The sequence below is a fragment of the Carassius gibelio genome, chromosome A7 (assembly GCF_023724105.1).
Source record: "Carassius gibelio isolate Cgi1373 ecotype wild population from Czech Republic chromosome A7, carGib1.2-hapl.c, whole genome shotgun sequence".
Taxonomy (NCBI): Eukaryota; Metazoa; Chordata; class Actinopteri; order Cypriniformes; family Cyprinidae; genus Carassius; species Carassius gibelio.
In genome coordinates, this window is record NC_068377.1 from 28,777,993 (window position 1) to 28,793,540 (window position 15,548).

At 43.2% G+C, this 15,548-nt stretch overlaps 1 protein-coding gene and 1 pseudogene across 1 annotated transcript in view; both read right to left on the reverse strand.

The window, feature by feature from the left end:
• Positions 1-15,548, reverse strand: part of LOC128017081 (polyunsaturated fatty acid 5-lipoxygenase) — a 129,143-nt gene that overhangs the window by 82,841 nt on the left and 30,754 nt on the right. The window lies entirely within an intron of this gene.
• On the reverse strand, positions 35-961 carry LOC128017849 (ribonuclease kappa-A-like; annotated as a pseudogene).

A 15,548-nucleotide genomic window follows, 5' to 3' on the forward strand; every position in this document is an offset into this window, starting at 1 on the left:
ATAATAATAATAATAATAATAATAATAATGGACATCTTAATTATCTACATTCATTCATGCATTATTACAAACACAACCAGGTAATTTAGAGGTAGAGTTATTCTCCAATCACTAGGTGGTACTAATGCACCAGATATTTCTTACGCTTGTTCAGGCGAACCTGACAAAATGACAAGAATCCTATGCCAACATAGAGTACTGCTGCAATGAAGCAATTGTATCCAACTTTGTTGTACAATGTATAGATGTTTTGCAGTGCTTCCCCCCTGAAATGAGAGAAGAGTATACAGTTTGAAAACAGCCTAAACACCTTTAACAGGACCGGACTACACTTATGGACAGACTGAAGGGGGAAAAAACAGTCAGAGCTTCTATCATGAAGTCTTGTGAATACACATGACATTTACTATGCTAGAAAAACATGATTTCCAGTTTAACTACATGAGTAAATGGCAAAAGGAACTGACTTGAAGTCTTCCTCTGTGAAAGGTACATCCTCTATGAGCACGGCTGATTTTGGCTTTTTTTCCACCCATGACTTTTTAAGTAGTTTAAGGTGACTGGATAAGGATTTTCAATATCATTATTTTTTATAATGATAGGCCTCACAAAGAGAAATTTCTAGCTACACAAATAAATAATTTAGCTTTAATTATATTGACTATACATTTCCATTACTTCCAGGCCTGTAAATCTATTTATTTGATATTTCTAAGTTTTCCAGGACAATGGGAACCGTGCATTATTGTTGAGATTATGTGTGAAGGCAATTTATTTATTATTACAGCTCCCCAAAAAAAGTAAGATATGCTTAGTGCATTTTAATGACATTTCAGCATGTACAAACCATGCATATAAAACACAAGAATAGTCACACAATAGAGAATATTTAATTTACCAGCATAATGACACCCCAAATGCTCAGGACCAGTCCACATGCTGCCAGTTTAGGACAGTGGTATCAAAAGTATTGACATTTATTACTCAAGTAGAAGTATAGATACTAGGGTTTAAAAATACTTTTGTAGAAGTTGAAGTATCAACTCAAGCTTTTTACTCAAGTAAAAGTGTAAAAGTACTGGTTTAAGAAACTACTTAAAGTATAAAATTAAAAGTAATGTAAGGGGGAAAAAATGCCATTAAGAACAAAAGCTTAGGCCAGACCACATGGGCCTATTGTGCACTACCCCACCACCTCAAAAATAATAATAAAAAAAAAACATTTTTCTAAAGGCCATAATGACTATAATGTTATATTAAAATGTTCATGTTGAAAAATTTGGGATGCACTAGGCTACCTGTTTCAGCCGCATATATGCCCATTGAAAATGAACGCACTTTAGTACAATGCAAATACATTAAAAGACTAGAGATATGATGACTAGTTGCCAATAAGTATTGTTATGGTGCAAAAAGTCAAACTTCAGAGGCATGTCATCAATAACCTTTAATGGAATATAAATGTACATCCAAGCTTAGCTGCAGGAATCTGCAAGGGCAATGGACAAGAACATTGGTGCAGGCTTAGTAACAATTAGCTACTCTTGTATGGTTGTCTATTTACAATAAACGTTATAGTGCTGTCAAAATGAATGATTAATCCAAGTGATTCATCAAAAACTAAAAACTAAAAATAACTCATAATCCTGATACCTTCTTGATTGATAGCTTCTTGTATTCGGTACATTCGTCTGCTGTGTCCAGTGGGGTGGGGGGGGGTGGGTTTTTTTTGGGGGGATGACAAGTTCTACTACTTCTCTCTGTTTATGTCTATGAAGAATCACAAAGGTACTGGGTTACTCCGCCACGGTATCCCCGAAGCAATCTAAAATAGTCCGAATATAAACACTTATTATAGGTGATTCAGGACAAGCCAAAAACACGGTTTGGAAAATGGATTCATGGTGTACTCGCTTATTATATACATTTTTCTACATTTTGAACACAACCAAAGTTACGGAACGCAGCTCTGATTGGTTATATTTTACCGGGAGCGATGGAGTTTCTGCAAATGGCAATAGGACCACTGGGAGGAGCCAGAGGAGCTTGATTTTTTTCACAGATTATCTGTCTCATATTCTACTGTCAGGACATAATGACAGGTTTAATAAATATGTAAAAAATATTTTTTACAGCACCTTTAATACAAAACCACACATAATGTCTCTACTGTATCTCTTTCACTCACTCTGATATTTAGTTAAGATGAGTGCTGTCTGTCACTGTCTTTAATCAGTTCTGTGAATTACTGTATGCTCAGTCTTTATAAAGTAGCAACAATGTCGTTTTCAAAATACAGTACTGTGCAAAAGTCTTATGGAAAAGAAAAATTAGTATTTTCTATCACGGTTGAGGAATTCATTGACGATCCCTTGCACTGTGTGTGTGTATTTTATGAATGCATGTGTGTGTGTATGTGGTGTGTGTGTGTGTGTGTGTGTGTGTGGTCACTGATGATTCTCCGGGAAATCAGCGACAGGTGTTGGTCATTACCACTGTTTCCCTATACTCACCTCATGCGTCTTGTGTTTGTCAGATCATTGTTTTATGGATGTAACCTGTTGTGTTCCTGTTTCTTCGGCTCCTCGTGTCTCCTGGTTTGTCTCCGGCTGGAAGTTCGCCGTTGCAGTATATGTCTTCACTATTCACCAACACTGGATTTACCACTTCACGTCTGACCCTCAGATCGAGTTGTCCATGCAAGCCTGCGCTGCCTAGTCATCGTCATCATCAGAGATACTATCACATTCTGAAGGAACTGTGTTCTGCATTGGCATCTTCCAGCATTCCTGAGAACTGTGTCTGCTTCTCCATTATTCACTCTGAGACTGGTGCTATTCATCCTAATAAAAGGATCTATTTTACTTGCTATTGTCTCCTCTATCCTTACGTTACAGAACGATCTGACCATGCAGGGGGCAGCAAGCGGATCTGATGTCACTGAATACTTTGCACACAACACAGCCCGTATGGAGCGGCAGGAGGAGAATCTCGCTGCAACCGGAAGAGCGGTGCAGGCATGGGTAGCGCAGGTGTCCGGGCTCACCCAGCAGGTCCAACAACTGACACAGCCCATTCCGCCCAACCCACCACCGATTTGCCCTGCATCCGTCCGTCAATACGAGCCGTATCTGCCGTCTACGGAGAGTTATTCAGGTGAGCCAAGTTATTGTAGAGCTTTTTTGACCAAGTGCTCAATGTTTTTTGCTCTCCAACCCCAGACATTTTGCACTGAAGATTCGAAGGTGGCTCTCGTGCTTACACTGATGTCCAGACGTGCGGCGCTATGGGGGACGGCGGTGAGGGAAAACCATCGATCCCGTTGTGACTCGTTCGCAGCACTCTCGGAGGAGATGAGAAGGGTGTTTGACCGGGCAGTGGCAGGCAGAGAGGCGGCTCGCCAGCTCGCAGACAAAGATCCGTCGCCGACTATTCCATAGAGTTTCGCACCCTCTCCGCAGAATGCCACTGGAACGGCGCAATGGGACATCTTCTTGCATGGGCTGACTGACCGCATCCAACACGAGATTTATACCCTGGACCGGCCAAAGAAACTCGACGATCTGATCGAACTGGCCTTAAGAGTGGACACACGCCTGCATCGGTTGGAACAACACACTCGTACGACACAGAGGAGCTTTGGGATCTCCTCACTCAACGCTTGTGAGGCGGTCAGCCCCGTCGACGATCATGAGTCCATGCAGGTGGTCCATGCGGCTCTCCTGGGAGGAGAGAGAGAGAAGGAGATCCGGAGGATTGTGTCTCTACTTTGGCGGATCTGGACATTTTCTCAATAATTGCCCAGTAAAAGAGCGGGCCCGGCAGTGAAGAAGAGGATTCTGTCGGGCGGGGTCTCCAACCAGAAAGCCTCTTCCCTCCTCCTGGTGAGACTGCAGTGGGCAACTCGGTCACATCACGATCATGCTCTTATCGACTTCGGGGCCGAAGGTAACTTTATGGACAGGTCATTTGCACAACAGCTTCAGATACCCACCATACCTCTCACTAACAAAATCTCAGCCAACACACTCAATGGTCAACAGTTACCCACAGTATCTCACACTACCAGTCTGATAACACTCATCACATCCGGCAATCATTCTGAAGAACTGTCATTTCTCTGCATGGACTCCCCTCAGGTTCCCATTGTCCTTGGCCACCCCTGGTTGGTGCTGCATAATCCCAGGGTGGACTAGGGACATAACTCGGTTTCTGCCTGGAGCACTGAGTGTTATTTGTCTTGTTTAGTGTCTGCTGGTTCGTCTCTGTCTTGTTCTGTCTTACAGGAAGAGCCAGTAAATTTGTCAAACGTGCCCGCCGAGTACCTCGACCTGAAGGAAGTGTTCAGTAAGTCCAGAGCTGCAAGTCTCTTCCTCTGCATCGTCCCTATGACTGTGCTATAGATCTACTGCCAGGTACGTCTCCGCCTTAGGGCAAGTTATACTCTCTGTCTGTTCCTGAGAGGGAGGCCATGGAGAAATATATCCGGCATATCTGGCATCCGGATTCATCCGACCTTCCTCTTCTCCAGCGGGGGCGGGGTTCTTTTTTGTGGGGAAGAAGGACGGTTCTCTGCGACCTTGCATTGATTACCGAGGGTTGAATAACATCACGGTAAAGAATACATATCCTTTGCCGTTGATGTCTTCAGCCTTCGAGAGGTTGCAGGGAGCGTCGGTCTTCACAAAACTGGACTTACATAATGTTTATCATTTGGTCCGCATCAGGAAGGGGGATGAATGGAAGACCGCGTTTAACACCCCTAGGGGGCACTTTGAATACTTGGTTATGCCTTTCGGGCTCTCCAATAGCCCAGCGGTCTTCCAGGCACTCGTCAATGATGTGCTGAGAGACATGGTCAATCAGTTCATTTATGTCTACCTGGATGACATATTGAATTTTCTTCGTCTCTCCAGGAACACATTCAGCATGTCAGGCGAGTGCTTAAGAGGTTGCTAGAGAATGGGCTTTTTGTCAAGGTGGAGAAATGCGCTTTTCATGCACAGTCTGTCCCTTTCCTAGGTTACGTCATTTCGTCTGAGGGTGTGTGTATGGATCCTGACAAAGTTAAGGCTGTGGTGGATTGGCCAAGTCCAGATTCCCGTAAGGCCCTACAGAGGTTTCTGGGGTTCACCAATTTTTACCGTCGTTTTATTTGTAATTACAGCCAACTAGCCACGCCTCTGACTGCCTTGACCTCCCCCAGAATGACGTTCAGGTGGTCCGAAACAGCCGAAGCTGTTTTCACCAACCTGAAGAGCCGCTTCGGTTCGGCTCCCATTCTTATGACCCCTGATCGGTCACGTCAGTTCATGGTGGAGGTCGATGTGCCAGAGGTGGGGGTAGGGGCAGTGCGTTTTGACTTTACTCTTTCGTACCTTCCGGGTTCTAAAAACGTCAAACCCGATTCGTTATCTCGTATTTTTGATCCATCTGAACGCCCGGCCACTCCCGAGTGCATTTTACCGGAGACTCTATTCATCTCCACACTCCGATGAGAGGTCAAATTGAAGGTCAAGACGGCCTTAGAAGGGGTAACGACTCCGTCCCGGTGCCCACCGAACCAATTGTTTGTGCCGGAGGAATTACGGTCTGACGTTATTCAGTGGGGTCATTGTTCCAATGTAGCCTGTCACCCAGGAGTAAATCGTACTAGATTTCTAGTTAAGCAATGATTCTGGTGGCCATCTATGGCTTGCGACATTTGAGATTTTGTTTTGGCCTGCTCAATCTGTGAGATGGGTAAGACTTCCAATCGACCCCCAGATGGGCTTCTTCAACCACTGTCTGTCCCTTCGAGACCCTGGTCCCACATAGCGCTAGATTTTGTTACCGCCCTCCCGCCATCCCAAGGCAATACGGTTGTTTTAACCGTAGTGGACAAGTTCTCGAATGCGACCCATTTTATTCCCTTGCCCAAATTGCCTTCAGCCAAGGAAACAGCGGTGACTGTCATCGATCACGTCTTTCGGTTACATGGCCTCCCGACAGACGTGGTCTCTGACAGGGGATCCCAATTTGTCTCCAAATTTTGGCAAGAATTTTGTAAATTACTGGGGGCCACTGTCAGTCTATCTTCGGGTTATCAACCACAGAGCAACGGGCAGACCGAGAGAGCCAACGAAGATTTGGAGAGAATGTTGTGATGTATTGCCGCCAAGAATCCTTCCTCTTGGTGTCAACAACTCTCAATGGTGGAGTACGCCCACAACTCACTACCTGTGTCATCCACGGCCCTATCTCCGTTTGAGGGTAGCTTAGGGTACCAGCCACCTATTTTTCCTAGTCCGGAATCCGAAGTCGTGGTCCCATCCGCCAACGCTTTTGTCCAGAGCTGTAACCGTCCATGGACCAGAGCCCGTGAGACAAGTAAGGGCGCGCACCAAGGTTAAGGCCGATCGCTACCGGTCAAGACCTCCCATGTATGTCGTCGGTTACAGAGTGTGGCTTTCTACTTAGAACCACTCCGTTCCGTGTCTAATAAGCTAGCTCCCACATTCATTGGCCCATTTCCTGTCACCAAAATCATTAGTCTGGTGACAGTTCACCTTAGACTCCATCCTGCGTACAGAAAAATTCATCCAGTGTTCCATGTTTCCAAATTGAAACCCGTATTTTATTCACCCATTAATCCGCCAGCCCCGGTACCCCCACCGCTGCGACTTGTAGATGGGGAACCCACTCATTCGGTAAATCGAATTCTGGACTCAAGACGGAGGAGACACGGATTTAAGTATCTGGTGGACTGGGAGGGTTACGGTCCGGAGGAGAGAAGTTGGGTTCCTGCTAGGGACATTCTGGATCAGTCCCTTATTGATGATTACTATCAACAGGTAGGTTCCTGGGAGCTCCAGGAGGCACTCCTAGAGGGAGGGGTACTGTCACGGTTGAGGAATTCATTGACGATCCCTTGCACTGCGTGTGTGTATTTTATGAATGAATGTGTGTGTGTGTGTGTGGTGTGTGTGTGTGGCCGTGGTCGCTGATGATCCTCCGGGAAATTAGCGACAGGTGTTGGTCACTACCACTGTCTACTTATACTCACCTCATGCGTCTTGTGTTTGTCAGATTGTTGTTTTTTGGATGTAACCTGTTGTGTTCCTGTCTCTTCGTCTCCTCGTGTCTCCTGGTTTGTCTCCGGCTGGAAGTTCGCCGTTGCAGTATATGTCTTCACTATTCACCAACAATGGATTCACCACTTCACGTCTGACCCTCGGATCGAGTTGTCCATGCAAGCCTGCGCTGCCTAGTCATCGTCATCATCGGAGATACCATCACATTCTAAAGGATCTGTGTTCTGCATTGGCATCTTCCAGCATTCCTGAGAACTATGTCTGCTTCTCCATTATTCACTCTGAGACTGGTGCTATTCATCCTAATAAAAGGATCTGTTTGACTTGCTATTGTCTCCTCTATCCTTACATTTTCACCCCAAAAAAGGGTATATCAGTTTGCCATTCATTTTAATAATAATCTAGTGCGATTTTGAATGCATAAGCAGTTTAACAATGGCAAAATGAATGTTTGGAAATGTAAACTGTTATTTTATATTGACACACACTACAGCAAAATGTATAAATAGCCGAACACCATTCTTTTAAGTGAAAACTTTACAGTAGATGAGAAAGCGACTGCTTCTTTGTGACCTTTTGTAAACCATATTTATGACAAAGAACTGCACAGATACGTACATTCTAACAATCTATCGATAAACACACACCTTGTGTCCTCTGTCTCTGTTTGAGCTCACGGATACCGGTTCCATACCCAACCCTACTTTTAAGAAATGTATTTTTTGATAAACGAACCCAAAACTGGCTATGTCCTTGCTGGAGTGTGATGTGATCTGTGTCCTGTAGGTGCGATGCATCGCATACAAACCGGATGTCGGAATGGTATATGTTTATACTTCTCATCCAACCACAATCAAATTCACTCCATCCAGATGGCGCGATTTGTCTGGATAGTTTTTTTTTGTTGTTTGTTTGTTTTGAATGATGACAAGCCGGAATGAAAACAAGCTGAAATGAAATAGCAGTAACGAAGCTATTTAAAAAAAAATTAAGGAGTAGAAAGTACAGATACTTGCATGAAAATGTAAGGAGTAGAAGTAGAAAGTCGGCTGAAAAATAATTACTCAAGTAAAGTATAGATACCCCAAATTTCTACTTAAGTACATTAACGAAGTATTTGTAATTCGTTACTTGACACCTCTGGTAAACGTTCTATTGAATTAATAGGAAATTGTATGATTTTAATGAAAAAACATCCCCTAACAAGTCAGCGTTTATAAATTTTAAGAATTTCTGTACATTATTAAAATGCAAACACCCTAGGCATGTAAACGGTTATTTTTTTAAATGTCGGGAATTTCCCCTACTTATTGAAAAGCAGCATTCATTACAGTAGCGAACATCATAAACATGATAAACATCAGACAGACATGACCTCCACATATAAAACAAACGACAAAGTGCTCATTCTGAAATCTGAATTTATTCAGAGAAATAACTGACTGTTATATACAGCATGAATTTAAAGACATAAAGCTTTATTTCCAAGATAGTATGTTAAGCTTTTCATTTCATTATAGAGCAATATTAACAACATAATTGTATTATTCATTGTAATATATTAAAATCCATTTCCAATACTAATACTTTCATGTTTAAAAATTATGTTCATAAAGAAATATGCTATATTTTGTGTTGGATCAGTTACCTGTGTCGTCAGTGCGTAGCAGACACACCCACCTAAACGATTTGAATATATTGCTTATACTGCCCCAAAAGACCGTAAACACTGCAGATAACATCTGAAGTAAAGATGAATTTACATACACATAACATAAAAACGAATCCCATTTGACTGATTTGCTTCAAATTGGGCGATTTTATGGCAGCGGTTTGAATGTGTCTCAATGGTGCTCTCTGCTGGTAGGAATAAGTAAGATGGCGGATCGAACACTTCCAGTGGCTTCACTGTCTGTTGACAGTTTAGACCACAATAAGCCTTTCTCCTTTTCACAAGTGCTTGCGCTCCCATGGCGCTGTTCCACTGTTGAGTTTAAACCAGGCTTGCTAGTGGGTGCTAGGGCCAGTCACGTTTCCACTGTCACTTCCAGGGCTTGAAACTGCCTCTTCGGGGCTTCCTCGGGGCCAACGGCAAGGGTTTTTTGGCCCGATGAAAACCTTGGGCCAAAGCGGGCCAGCTGGGGCTAGAGGAGGGCTTATGAACAAAGGCAGAGTTTGTCCTCGTCTGGAGCGTCAGCACTGCGGATCATTACAGAACGATAACCACTATACACCAGCATTAAAGACTTTTTAAAATAGGTTGAGTTCAAAACTCGCTCTTAGTCAGCAGCGAGTGTTTGAAATAACTTGATCCGATGTGGATTATGATCACCATACAAGGCAGACATATTTTTAAGCGATGTAAAAGACTATGCACGCTAAACATTAACGTTACTATAGTAAACATGGTAAATGCAACCACTTGGAGAAATCTGACGTCAGCTTCTTCTCTATCACAATTGTGTATAAATTTAGTAACATATTTTATCTGTCATAAGTCTCGTCTCAAGAGTTTAACTCCGCGAAGCATATGTCATCAAAATATAATAATGATTTTTGTTCGGGAGCTTTTATAAAAATGGAGACTGCACTGAGGTTCATTTCAGAAAGCTAACAGCTATAAGACCAGCATCAAAAAACCACAACTTGACCCCAAAGAGCTAGTTAATTATAGACCAATCTCGAATCTCCCTTTAATGTCCAAGATACTAGAAAAGGTGGTATCCTCACAATTATATTCCTTCTTAGAGAAAAATGGTATATGTGAGGATTTCCAGTCAGGATTTAGACCGTATCATAGTACTGAGACTGCTCTCCTTACAAATGATCTGCTTTTGTCATCTGATCGTGGGTGTATCTCTCTATTAGTTTTATTGGATCTTAGTGCTGCGTTTGACACAATTGACCACGACATTCTTTTGCATAGACTTGAACACCTTGTTGGCATTAATGGAAGTGCATTAGCATGGTTTAAATTGTACTTATATGACCGCCATCAGTTCGTAGCAGTGAATGAAGATGTATCATATCGATCACAACTGCAGTATAGAGTACCTCAAGGCTCAGTACTAGGCCTGTTACTCTTCACGCTTTATATGTTACCCTTGGGAGATATCATCAGGAAACATGGTGTTAGCTTTCACTGTTATGCTGATGATACACAGCTCTATATTTCTTCGCGGCCTGGTGAAACACACCAATTTGAAAAACTAATGGAATGCATAGTCGATATAAAAAACTGGATGACCAGTAATTTCTTACTGCTAAATTCTGAAAAAACAGAGGTGTTAATTATAGGACCTAAAAACTCTGCATGTAATAACCTAAAACACTGTCTAAGACTTGATGGTTGCTTTGTCAATTCTTCGTCATCTGTTAGGAACCTAGGTGTGCTATTTGATCGCAATCTTTCCTTAGAAAGTCACGTTTCTAGCATTTGTAAAACTGCATTTTTCCATCTCAAAAATATATCTAAATTATGGCCTATGCTCTCAATGTCAAATGCAGAAATGCTAATCCATGCATTTATGACCTCAAGATTAGATTATTGTAATGCTTTATTGGGTGGTTGTTCTGTACGCTTATTAAACAAACTACAGCTATTCCAAAATGCAGCAGCAAGAGTTCTTACTAGTACCAGGAAGTATGACCATGTTAGCCTGGTCCTGTCAACACTGCACTGGCTCCCTATCAAACATCGTATAGATTGTAAAATATTGCTTATTACTTATAAAGCCCTGAATGGTTTAGCACCTCAGTATTTGAATGAGCTCCTTTTACATTATAATCCTCTACGTCCCTTACGTTCTAAAAACTCAGGCAATTTGATAATACCTAGAATATCAAAATCAACTGCGGGCGGCAGATCCTTTTCCTATTTGGCGCCTAAACTCTGGAATAACCTACCTAACATTGTTCGGGAGGCAGACACACTCTTGCAGTTTAAATCTAGATTAAAGAACCATCTCTTTAACCTGGCTTACACATAACATACTAATATGCTATTAATTAGGTAAACCGGAACCGGAAACACTTCCCATTACACCCCATGTATTTGCTACATCATTAGAAGAATGGCATCTACGCTAATATTTGTCTGTTTCTCTCTTATTCCGAGGTCACTGTAGCCACCAGATCCAGTCTGTATCCAGATCAGAGGGTCACTGCAGTCACCCGGATCCAGTACGTATCCAGACATGATGGTGGATCAGCACCTAGAAAGGACCTCTACTGCCCTGAAAGACAGCAGAGACCAGGACAACTAGAGCCCCAGATACAGATCCCCTGTAAAGACCTTGTCTCAGAGGACCACCAGGACAAGACCACAGGAAACAGATGATTCTTCTGCACAATAAACTACTGGTTTCGTCTGGTCAGAGGAGAACTGGCCCCCCAACTGAGCCTGGTTTCTCCCAAGGTTTTTTTCTCCATTCTGTCACCGATGGAGTTTCGGTTCCTTGCCGCTGTCGACTCTGGCTTGCTTAGTTGGGGTCACTTCATCTACAGTGATATCATTGACTTGATTGTAAATAAATGCACAGACACTATTTAACTGAACAGGTGCAGGCAATCTATTGTCATTAGCCTCCCTATATATTCCAGTCTTTTCCTGTTGTTTGCATGGAGTCCTTACCTTTCGTGTTATTCAGCCTGCTCGTCATCCGAGATTCCCCTTTGTCTTCTCGTCTTCCGAGTTCCTTTCCTGTTCCCTCCTTTGTTTATTTGTTTGTTTATTTTTGGACTGTCTTTTTGGTTGTGACCTTGGCTTTGTTTGACAAAGATTTGGATTACCCTTTATTGAATAAAAATACCTGTGATTGGATCTCTCTATCTCCCTGTGTCTCTCTGGTGCATGAATCGTCACAGAGAGACACAAGGAGATAGAGAGATCCAATCACCTGACTCGACTCTGGAAGGTCAACAGGAACTAGCCCTGACTCTGGAAGGTCAACGGTGACTAACCCTGACTCTGGGAGGTAGACAGTGACAAACCCTGACTCTGGAAGGTCAACGGTGACTAACCCTGACTCTGGAGGGTTCATGAGCACCTGACTCGACTCTGGAGGGTCAACCGGAACCTGACTCAACTCTGGAAAGTCAATGGGCACCTGATTCGACTCTGGAAGGTCAATAGGAATCTGACTTGATTCAGGAGGATCAACTGGAACGTGACTCGACTCTGGATGGTCAACTGGAATTTGACTCGACTCTAGAAGGTCAACAGGAACTAGCCCTGACTCTGGAAGGTCAACGTTGACTAACCCTGACTCTGGAAGGTCGACGGTGACTAACTCGACTCTGGAAGATCAATAGGAATCTGACTTGATTCAGGAGGATCAACTGGAACGTGACTCGACTCTGGATGGTCAAATGGAATTTGAATCGACTCTAGAAGGTCAAAAGGAACTAGCCCTGACTCCGGAAGGTCAACGTTGACTAACCCTGACTCTGGAAGGTCGACGGTGACTAACCCTGACTCTGGAGGGTCAACCGGAACCTGACTCAACTCTGGAGGGTCAACGGGAATATGACTCGACTCTGGAGGGTCAACCGGAACCTGACTCAACTCTGGAGGGTTAACCGGAATATGACTCGACTCAGGAAAGCCCACTGTAGCTGCCATCCTCTGCAGTGGCTCCGACTGGCGGCCATCTTGTGCAGTGGCGTTGGACTGGCAGCCATCTTGGGCAGTGACGATGGACTGATGGCCATCTTGTGCTGTGGCACTGGGCTGGCGGCCATCTTGGGCAGTGGTGCTGGACTGACGACCACCTTGTGCTGTGACACTGGGCTGGCGGCCATCTTGGGCAGTGGCGCTGGACTGACGACCACCTTGTGCTGTGACGCTGGGCTGGCGGCCATCTTGGGCAGTGGCTCTGGGCTGGCGGCCATCCTACCGGAAGAGACAGGGGTGGCTGGGGCATAACACGGAAGCCGATGCTGCAAGTAGCACACAAACTCCCAGAACCCGAATGTGTCCAATTGATCCTGTTCCTTCTGAGGAACCGGGTCATCCAGTCCAGTATTAAAATAGTCCTTAAGGGCCGCATCATTGTACCCCATTCCCTCGGCCAGGGACCAGAACACCAGTGCCATGGCACCCACATCATTTTCCTCTAGGCTAATGACAATAGATTGCCTGCACCTGGTGCAATTAACAGGAGTGCAATTTCTGTGAAGACAGGACCAGACTAGAGGAATTCTAATGCCTACGGTTAAGTGCCTAAGGGGAAGTGAGCTCAATAGTGGACACCCAGGGAAACAGAGACTAGACAGCGTGACAATAAATCCATGGCAGCTGTTATTGTAAATAAATAGTCAAGGAGTACTAGCAAAAGAACTTGCTAGTAAACAAATTGTCATCTGCTTTTTTTTTTTTTTTTTTTACCATTTAAGGCACATTACTATCTTTACTTTCATTCAGACCTTTTCCCTCTGTCTTCGCTTTATTCAGCTATATGAAGACTCAGATCCTTCCAGTGCATGATGGGTAAGCCCAGTTCATCATCAAGGTATCCCTCGTGCCATTATAAGGCTGTCCCCTCTGCATCCTCCTCTGTCTCATCACTCTTTTTCATCTCCTCTCTCCTGCTCTTTTTCTTTTTCTCCATCCATTCTCAATGTCCCTGACAGAATAAGAATGAGGATCAAGATGACAATATATTTAATAAAATAATAATAATAATAAAAACTGGCATCATCAGATCATAACCGACTTACTCATATATGGCAAACTGTTTTAACATTTATTCTTTAAAATGAACTAGTATCTATGTTTGTTTATAGTACTCAGTACTATAATATACTTTAAAATTATAGTATATAGTTTTACTCTACAATACTTTTTAATTACTAGAAAATAATCCAATATTGTCTAGTACCTTTTTCAGTTTCACTAATTTTATTCAATAAGACCTTAGTACATACTATCTTTTATTTTCTACTAGTACTAGTCGCGATTTAATTCTATGGAGTTCCGTGGTTCATATTTCACTCCAGACCAAGTATTCAATTAATTCTGATACCTATTCTGTTTTTAGTAGCTATATATTTATGAAGTACCAGTAGGTTTGTAACTTTTAATAATTCATAATACTGTCTACAGTTTTCTTAGTTTTAATAAAAAAAACACTTGTCTCTAAAATTATAGACACTACAGGTCCTTCTCAAAAAATTAGCATATTGTCATAACAGTTCATTATTTTCCATAATGTAATCATAAAAATTAAACTTTCATATATTTTAGGTTCATTGCACACAACTCTAATATTTCAGGTCTTTAATTGTTTTAATACTGATGATTTTGGCATACAGCTCATGAAAAACCAAAATTCCTATCTCAAAGAATTAGCATATTTCATCCGACCAATAAAAGAAAAGTGTTTTTAATACAAAAAAAGTCAACCTTCAAATAATTATGTTCAGTTATGCACTCAATACTTGGCCAGGAATCCTTTTGCAGAAATGACTGCTTCAATGCGGCGTGGCATGGAGGCAATCAGCCTGTGGCACTGCTGAGGTGTTATGGAGGCCCAGGATGCTTCGATAGCGGCATTAAGCTCATCCAGAGTGTTGGGTCTTGCATCTCTCAACTTTCTCTTCACAATATCCCACAGATTTTCTATGGGGTTCAGTTCAGGAGATTTGGCAGGCCAATTGAGCACAGTAATACCATGGTCAGTAAACCATTTACCAGTGGTTTTGGCACTGTGAGCAGGTGCCAGGTCGTGCTGAAAAACAAAATCTTCATCTCCACAAAGCTTTTCAGCAGATGGAAGCATGAAGTGCTCCAAAATATCCTGATAGCTAGCTGCATTGACCCTGCCCTTGATAAAACACAGTGGACCAACACCAGCAGCTGACATGGCACCCCAGACCATCACTGACTGTGGGTACTTGACACTGGACTTCAGGCATTTTGGCATTTCCTTCTCCCCAGTCTTCCTCCAGACTCTGGCACCTTGATTTCCGAATGACATGCAAAATTTGCTTTCATCCGAAAAAAAGTACTTTGGACAACTGAGCAACAGTCCAGTGCTGCTTCTCTGTAGCCCAAATTGGCTTGACCTGGGCAATGCGGCACCTGTAGCCCATTTCCTGCACATGCCTGTGCACGGTGGCTCTGGATTTTTCTACTCCAGACTCAGTCCACTGCTTCCGCAGGTCCCCCAAGGTCTGGAATTGGTCCTTCTCCACAATCTTCCTCAGGGTCCGGTCACCTCTTCTCGTTGTGCAGCGTTTTTTGCCACACTTTTTCCTACCCACAGGCTTCTCACTGAGGTGCCTTGATACAGCACTCTGGGAACAGCCTATTCATTCAGAAATTTCTTTCTGTGTCATACCCTCTTGCTTGAGGGTGTCAATGATGGCCTTCTGGACAGCAGTCAGGTCGGCAGTCTTACCCATGATTGCGGTTTTGAATAATGAACCAGGCTGGGAGTTTTTAAAAGCCTCAGGAATCTTTTGCAGGTGTTT